Source organism: Rhinopithecus bieti, unplaced genomic scaffold (assembly GCF_001698545.2).
Source record: "Rhinopithecus bieti isolate Rb0 unplaced genomic scaffold, ASM169854v2 scaffold_759, whole genome shotgun sequence".
Taxonomy (NCBI): Eukaryota; Metazoa; Chordata; class Mammalia; order Primates; family Cercopithecidae; genus Rhinopithecus; species Rhinopithecus bieti.
In genome coordinates, this window is record NW_016803631.1 from 1,768,685 (window position 1) to 1,778,036 (window position 9,352).

The window sequence follows — 9,352 nt, forward strand, 5'->3', positions numbered from 1 at the left end:
AACCTGCCCGTTGCACAAGTGTAACAATCACTTTTATTTAGGGTGCAACCAGAATATTTAATCCTTTCCAGCCAGACGTTTACATCTTGATACCTGGTTTCTATGGCTAGGATTTGCTTTAAGTCTTTGACTTCTAGTACAGCTACTTTGGCTTTGTCGTTGGGCATGAAGCAATAAATGGTTTAATTTTGTGGGTTTGGGGAAGAGGCAATGGTGGGAGATGGAGGAGAAGAAACAAAGCACATTTGAAAGAAGCCCATAGAGTCCTTTCCAGTGATATCCACTCCCAGGCCATAAAAGCACTTTAAAGTGGGTGTAGGGTTGGTGGAGGTAGGGATATTAATAGAGGTAAGTACTGGGTTGCAATGATAAGACCGACAATTGGGGGAGGGGTTCCTTTGGTGAAGTGGAGATAGAGTTTTAGTTCGGTGCCACCCACTGAGGAGGTCCAGCCCTGATGTTTAGTGGTCCAGAGAACATCACCCCACTGATAACATAATCCCCAACTTTGGGTGTGTCCCCACCAATTGCAAGAGGTGGGGGTGTCAGTTTCTCTGGAGGGACAAAGGTATTTTTCTGAGGGAGATAGCTGTCTTTGATTTTTGAGATCCTCACAAGGCATGACAAGACAAGCATCAAATGTAATTGTTTGGGGAAAGGGTGATCAGATTACATTCATGGTAAGATGTCCTCAGGTAGCTAAAGGAAGAAGAAAAAGACTGATTAAACCCTTTTGAATGTTACTTTGGAGACGTTGGTCCTGGAGTGATGGTCCATGACTTTGCAGGGGGTAGGACTCTTTTCAGTCGAGTGTGGTGGGTCCACCCTTTCTCGGCCATTGGATTGCTGTCTCAGTGGTTAGGAGTACTAGATAAGGTCCTTCCCAGGTTGGTTCAAGCTTTCTCTCTTTCCAACTTTTGATAAAGACATAATCTCCGGGCTGGTGTTGGTGAACTGGGAATTCGAGGGGTGGAGTTTGCACTAGGAGACCTTGAGTTCTGACGGAGGAAAGGGTGGAAGACAGACCAAATACATATTTTCTTTTGAGAAAATAATTTATTTTTGTCTTAAATGTAGGAAGGTCAGTAACGGAATTTACATAAGGCAGCCTGTAGAGCATTTCATAAGGGAACAGGCCAAGATATTTTTGAGGGGCAGTTCGGATTCTTAGTAAGGCAATGGGAAGGCATTTAGTCCATGGTAACTGGGTTTCAAAGATTAATTTGGTTAGGTGGTTTTTTAGAGTTTGATTCATTTTTTCTACCCTCCCTGATGAGGGTGGATGTCAGGGAGTATGATATTCCCATTTTATTTCTAGTGCTTGGGTTAGCCCCTTAATGATGTGTGCAGTGAAGTGGGTCTCATTGTCTGAATCAATGTTCTCTATTAGTCCAAACCTGGGTATGACCTGTTCCAACAGGGCTTTGACTACGTTACTGGCTGTTGCACTTGGGAAGGGGTTGGCTTCTACCCAGTGGGTGAGATGGTCTACTATGACTAGTAAATACTTGAGGCGGCCTGTTGGGGGCATTTCAGTGTAATCAAATTGGACACTTTGGAATGGCCTCAACACTGGGTTTCTTCCCCCAGGAGGTTGCTTCTTTAGGGTTTCCTTATTAGTTTTTCTGCACACTATGCAACCATCTGCCACTTGGCTAGTGAGGGTATATATCCCTACACACCCACAGACTCTGAGGGCTGCATCACACACAGCTTGTGGACCCCAGTGAGTTCCTTGACGAAGCTGTCAATGTTTCCCTTCCATCTGGTAGTACCCACTTTCCCTCTAGGCTCTCCTTAGCTCCTATTTTCTTTAGTGTCTCTTGGTCTGCATGGGAGAAGATGAGGATTGAAGCCGGATCGGGGGGACAAGGGGTTAGATGGAAAATGGGTGCCTCTTGGGAAGAGGCAGCTTGCTTAGCTATTTCATCTGTGAGGTTATTTCCCCGGATTTCAAAAGACGGGTTCTTTTAGTGTCCTGGGACATGGATAATTGCAATTTCTTCCAATAGCTGAAGATTTTCTAGTACTTGCATGATTCATTCCTTGTGGACCAAATCTTGGCCCTTACTATTGATGAGGCCTTGTTTGGTCCAGATCTTTCCAAAGGTATGGACTACTCCAAAGGCATACTTGGAGTCAGTGTAAATAGTTCCTTCCTGATTCTGTAGGGATTTTAATGCTTGGTTTAATGCAGTTTACATGTTTAGGCAGACCAGTTATTTGGCAGTCTTCCTGACTCTACCTCTGTAAGCGTTTCCCCATCAACTATGGAGTGCCCGTTGTGCCCTTTTCCTCCAATGACCTGGGAGGAACCATCTATAAAGAGGTGATGCCCTGTTTGGAAGGTGGTTTCACTTAGATCCAGTCTGACTCTAGTTTGATAACTGATTAGATCTAAGCATTTACGCTCAGGTTCTTCTGGGTTTTGATTTCCTCTTAGGAAAGCAGTGGGGTTGAATGAATTGTCAGTGGTTAGTGTTAGGTCATCTCTCTCTAGTAAGATGGCTTCATATTTTAAAATTCTTGAGTCTGTGAACCATCTCTTATTTGGGTCTCACAGTAAAATTTATCAAGGGCTCTTGGTGGGACTCGAGATGGAAGATGTAGAGCCCCTGACTGCCTATTCTTCTTCAAATGTCACAAGTGAAAGGACTTCCTTCTCTCTCTCCCATTTGGGACATTCCCTCTTAAAGTGTCCTGGCTTTCCACACCTGAAACATCTGTTTTCCCCTCTCCCCCTTCCTGTTCCCTGACTCTTGGGTTTCATCCCTTTGCTTCCTGTATAGGGTGTGGCAGCCAGGTACTTGGAAGGTTTACAAGTTCTATTTCTTTGGGACCCCTGTTGAAGAGTTCCCTGTTGTAGGGTGGACAGCATAATTTTTGCCTTTTGCTTCTGCCTTTCCTCTTCCCTCTGTACATGTACCTTTTTCCAATTTTCTATCTTTTGTAATGTCTTTGTAATGTCTGGCCAACTATTGGTGACAAAGAAGAGTTTTAACATCCCTTATCCCAGTGGGTCCTTTATGTTTAAACCTCCATATTTTCTTTTCTTTTTTTTTCTTTTGAAATGGAGTCTTGCTCTGTTGCCCAGCTTAGAGTGTAGTGGTGCGATCTCAGTTCACTGCCAGCTCCACCTCCCGGGTTCACGCCATTCTCCCGCCTCAGCCTCCCAAGTAGCTGGGACTACAGGCGCCCGCCACCACACCCGGCTAATTTTTTGTGTTTTTAGTAGAGACAGGGTTTCACTGTGTTAGCCAGGATGGTCTCAATCTCTTGACCTTGTGATTCGCCTCCCTTGGCCTCCCAAAGTGCTGGGATTACAGGCGTGAACCACCGCGCCCAGCAACCTCCCTGTTTTCTTATCTGTTCCTTAAGTCGGTTTAAGAATTCCATGGGCTCCTCATCTTTCCCTTGTTGTACATTAAATGCTCGGGAAATATTTTGGGTTAGAGGATGTGATTCCTGAATCACTTTAATTATCAAATCTCTGAGATCTCTCGTGTTTTCCCAATGGGCCGCATTGTTATTATCCCGCTGAGGGTCCATGTCTGGTCATTTATACTCCACTGCAAGGACATTTTGACCAGGAGAGTGTTCACACTCCCAGACTATCATAGCAGCCCTGTGGATCATGGTTCTGTCCTCTCCTGAGAAGAGAATACCTAGAATAGACATTAATTCAGCCCAAGTGTACAGTTGTGGCCCCAGAAATTGGTCTGTGACCAATTTGATCTGCAACTCCAAAAGGGTCATCTAACAGTGGCTTGAGTTCCTTTTTCAGATTTATAACCTCTGAACTAGTTAAGGGGGCATTTATGAAGCCAATATCCACTCCTCCTAGTGGTACTTCCCTTAAGAGAAAAAGGGTTTGGGCAGACTTCTTTGAGGAAGAGGGGAAAGGAAAGTTTTGAATACCCCTTCGGCATTGTTCTATTTCTCACTGGAGCTTTCCTGAGGAAGGGGCATATTTGAGTGGCTGTCCAGCAGGGATGTGGGGTAGCAAGGCCCATGGGACAGGGTTATAAGGGGGAGGGACTGAGTGTTCAACCTGGGGCAGAGGAGTAGGCAGAGGAAGATGGGCTAGAGGATCCCATGCATCTTTAGATATAGAATTTGACTTAGCTAGGTCGTCCTTGTGGGGTATTGAGTTTGGTTTTGCTTTTCATTCTCTAGGGGATAAAGGAGGACAAGTCCTTCTCTCCAATATAGACTGTAATCTCTTGAGAAACTGGATTTTTATCATTGCCATACTGGATCAGGAGTTGGCATATCCAGTCCTTGTCTGACCCAAACTTTGGCCAATAGACCAAAGGTCTAAGGATGGGTTCCCTAGTCCAAATAAAACAGCAATACTTTATCATTTGCTGTGTATTCCTGTGTTTGGTCTTTTCATTATCCTTCCAGCATTTTAACATAAGGCTTAGGGGACTGTCAAGCGGAATTTTATTGTCTGCTTGGCCTTTTGTAGTCCCTGTTTTACTTGGGGTATTTCCCATCCTGGAGGTTGGTGAGGCTCAATCTCTCATATTAGAGATTTCTTGCACCTCCGTATCCTAGAGGTTCAACCTCCCCTTTGCCCACTGGAGGTTTCTTGCACTGTCGTGAGCACTGACTTGTCCTTATTGGCTGCTTCTCTTGTGGGTATTTTAAGTACCTCTTAGCATTGGCCGGTCGATATAATCCCCCAACTGGAAAACCACCCTAAGCCGTATGAGGTGACCACAGAACCAAGTCCGGACTCCACACTCGCTTTGCACCCAATGGCAAGTCTCACTCACACACTTTCAACCTCCAGAGATCCTGACCACCAAGGAATACTTTGTCACCCCAATAGCGATGTTTCTTACCTTGGTCTGTGCAGAGTTACCTGGTCGCCGTAGAGTTCTTAAGGATCCTTCTATGCCCGCATTGTTCAGAGTCTGGGTTTAGTCATTGCTTCTGGCAGGACTCGATCCTCCACTCCTGGGGCCTCCACAACAAGGCAGTGGGATGCATCTCCCCATGACAGATAATCACTAGCCCCTCCCGAAGGAGAATGGGATCCCAGATGAGTCCCCAAATTTGTTGGAAACAATCGCTCGGGGTAGCCAAAAGAAACCTGTGCTTAGACAGAAAATTTCTCAGCCAGGCACCTTTGCTTCTGCAGAAGGGTGCTGTTTGTGCCTGTTACAATCACAAGAGCCCACTGAACAAAGGAGGAAAGGGGTTTTTAACCCTAATACAGTTCCTGTTTCTGTGTCTTTCCCCTGTTGGCTGGGGTTGGACCACACAATCTAAGCCGACCTAACTGGTTGAGACTTAAACCTTTCCAAATAGGGTAAACGTGCGATTTGCAAGAAGCAGGTAGGGTTTATTCACAAGTGGCAGGAATTTAAGTCTTTGAAGAGGAATTTAGTTGTCCTAACATTCCCAAGTTGACAAGGAAACATTCAGTAGGTTTTAATTAAAATCACAAGAGAACCAGATTCCAAGTGAGTATTCAGCACACAGCAGTGTTGCACTGTGGACTTCGCTGCACAAGAGGATTCACTCAATAGGCTCTCTAGGGTCATTCAGAGAGATCGAATATCCCACTACTTACTGAGAAGGAAAGTTGAGAAATGCTGTGTTGCCTTCTAGAATCACTGATTTGCAGGCAAGTCTTACCCTGAGTATGGTAAAGAGGCACTAGAAGGGACTGGGAAGACCTAGCTGCCTATAAGTCTTTATTCCCCTCTTAGGTGCACGTATGCCATTTTCAGAAGAGAACAGTGTTCACCTATTCTCCAATCTAGTAAGGCTGGCAGTCCCAGATACTGAGTCAATGACCAAGACTGAACTCTCTCCCTCATTTCAGATTGCCCATGCGTGATTTGACCCTGGGAAAGAGAGTTCCATGTTGATATAGTACCCCTCCTGAAGTTTACAAACAGCCTGCAACTTCCAATATCTGGTCTTGGCCTCAATATCATAACTTTTTGCATTGCTAACATAAATCTGCTTCATCTAGGAAGAGCATTAATGCCCAGAGAACCATCGTAGTCAAAGCCAACAGCTCTTCTTTCAATATTACCATCCATAGCAGGGCTCTAGCATTCCCTTGAGCCAGCTTTGGCCTTGTGATTTTTATGAAACCCTGTGACCATGGTTTCAGCAGCACTAGCTATGGGTCCAACAATCTGAGCTATCGTGACATTAACATTCGTAGAAGCTCAGTAAAGTCTTTAGCTTTGGGAGATGAAGAAGGCATTCCATGGAAGTGCCTGATGTTTCTCTCTGCTCAAGCATAAGTAAGTCCACATTCAGCCTCATAGCTCTGGGGATCATCGACAAAGCTCCCAGGGCTGCTGGAAATGGATCAGGAATTCCCCAAGCCTTGGAGTTAGGCCTGCAAATCAGCCTGTTGAATGCTAATTTGAGGTCTAGTAGTAAGGGACCAACAGCTGTTGGACACCCCAGAAAGGCAAGTGGGTAGCAAGCAGGGCTTCAGATGGCTTCCTCTCAGGGCCTCCTAAGCAGCTGGGCCATAGAACAGAAATTCTCTGGAGCTTTTCACTGTTCTAGCTGCCACTTTCGTCATTCATGAGTTTTGGTAAAGGAAAGACACAAAGAATATGATTCAGCAAGAGAGAAGTAGCAAGGCAGGAGAAATAACGGCAGAAAAAGTTGGAGAATGAACAATTTAAGAGAATACAGGCAAGAGCAAGGATTGAAAAAGAGCAGTTACTGAAGCTGCAGCCCATCTGTAGCCATCAGTGTCTGCTACCCATGATTTAAACTTAGCTTTTGACCAAACCTCTTAACAGCTTTTTGCATTACCAGGAGATGTCTTTATTTGTGTTTTGTAGATGGAGATATGAAGAGTAAGGACTGAAGTATCTTTGCCCAAGAACACACAGTGTAGTAGTCAGATTTTCCCAGCCCCTTATTTATCCTCTGGACTTTTGAGACTTAAAATGCCTTATTGTTTAAGCCTTAACCAGTGTATTTTCTTTGAGACCTCTTCCTCCTTGGGTTCCAAGACACAATTTGCTGTTGCTATTCTGCACACTGCATAAGGAGAGATGATTGTATCATAGTTTTTCCAGAATTGTAGTGAAGCATCAGAATGAAGCAAATCAATTGTACGTGTAAGAGATGAAAGCAACTTTGGAGATCGCTGAGCTCATCTCCTCATTTTCTAGATTAGAAACCTGAATATAATCCAGAGAGGTGAAGAAGTTTACCCAAAATCACATGGCTGTGCAGGGAAAGCTGGAACTGCAACAGAGATCTTGATTCCTAGGCAGCTATCCACCCAATAGTCTTACCAGACAAAGATTTGTTTCTTTTCTGAATATATCCAATCCAAAGTAGTTAGCATTCCCAGAACATTCCAAGTGGGTGACCAATAGCAAACAACTCAGTGTGATCTAAAGCACTGATTTCTGGTGTTTTCTTCAAGGACGTTTCTGGTTTTCAGTCTGTTAACCATAAGGAATATTGAATTTAGCAAAGTACATTGACGTTTTCTATGTAACATGTTAAGAACAGCTGAAACCAATTAAATGCTAATCAATTTTATTCTCTCTGATGCAGAGTGGAAAAAAATGTTCCAAAGGTCTCTCCACCCTGAGATGTTCTTGGCAATGGGTCTCTGTGCTGTTGGCCCCCTCCCATCCCTCTTAGTCATGTACCCTCAAGAAGAGGAGACCTGGCCAACTCCCTTCAGATTTAAGATGAGAGCAGAACTGAGTCCAGCATTTTCCCTTGAAATAAAAGTTTATGATTCCAAAAGCACAGGCAACAAAAGTGAAAATAGGCAAATGGGATTGCACCAAACTAAAAAACTTCTGCACAGCAAAGCCAACAATTAAGTGAAAAGACAACCCGTGAACTGGGAGAAAATATTTGCAAACCATACGTCCGATACAGGGCTAAAATACATAAGGAACTCAAATAACTTAATTGCAAGAAAACAAATAACTTGATTTTTAAATGGGCAAAAGATCTGAACAGACATTTCTCAAAGAAAGATACAAGTGGCCAACATATATATGAAAAAAAAATGTTCAAACATATCTAATTATCAGGGAGATGCAAATTAAAACCACAATGAGATATAGCCTTACACCTGTTAAAATGACTATTAAAAAGGTGAATGATTACAAGGTTGGGAAGGATGTGAAGAAAAGGGAACCCTTGTATACTGTTGTTGGGAATGGAAATTAGTACAGGCATTTTGGAAAATAGTGTGGAGGTGCCTTAAAAAAACTAAAAATAAGGCTGGGAGCAGTGGCTCACGCCTGTAATTCCAGCACTTTGAGAGGCTGAGGTGGGCAGAACACCTGAGGTCAGGAGTTTGAGACCAGCCTGGCCAACCTGGTGAAACTCAGTCTCTACTAAAAATACAAAAATTAGCCAGGCATGGTGTCAGGCACCTGTAATCCCAGCTACTCAGGAGGCTGAGGCAGGAGAATCACTTGAACCCAGGAGGCAGAGATTGCAGTGAGCTGGGATCACACCATTGCATTCCAGCCTGGATGACAACAATGAAACTCCATCTCAAAAAAAAAAACCACCTAAAAATAGAATGACCATACGATCCAACCATCCTATTTCCAAAGAAATTGAAATTTGAAATTAGCATATCTAAGAGATACCTGCACTACCGTATTCATTCCAGCATTATTCACAATAGCCAAGATATGGATTCAAACTATGTCTATCAAAGGATGAATGGATACAGAAATGGTGGTATATATACACAATGGAATACTATACAATCTTCAAAAAGAAGGAAATTCTATTATTAACAGCAACATAGCTGGAACTGGAGGAATTTATGTTAAGTGAAATGAGCCAGGCACAGAAAGACAAAATACTGTGATTGCACTTATACGTAAAATCGAAAAAAGTCAATCTCATAGAAACAAAGTGTAGAAGGTGGTTATCAGAGGCTGGGGCAGGAGAAGGGATAAGGAAAGCGACAATGTTAATCACCAAAAAGTACCAAGTTTCAGTTAGACTGGAGGGATAAGTTTTAGTGACCTATTGCACTGTCCGATAGGTGACCACAGTTAATAATAATGTATCATGGGGGCGGAGCAAGATGGCCGAATAGAAACAGCTCCAGTCTCCAGCTCCCAGCGCGAGTGACACAGAAGAAAGGTGATTTCTGCATTTTCAACTGAGGTACTGGGTACATCTCACTAGGGAGTGCCGGACAATCCATGCTGGTCAGCTGCTGCAGCCTGACCAGCGAGAGCTGAAGCAGGGCGAGGCATCGCCTCACCTGGGAAGCGCAAGGGGGAAGGGAATCCCTTTTCCTAGCCAGGGGAACTGAGACACACAACACCTGGAAAATCGGGTAACTCCCACCCCAATACTG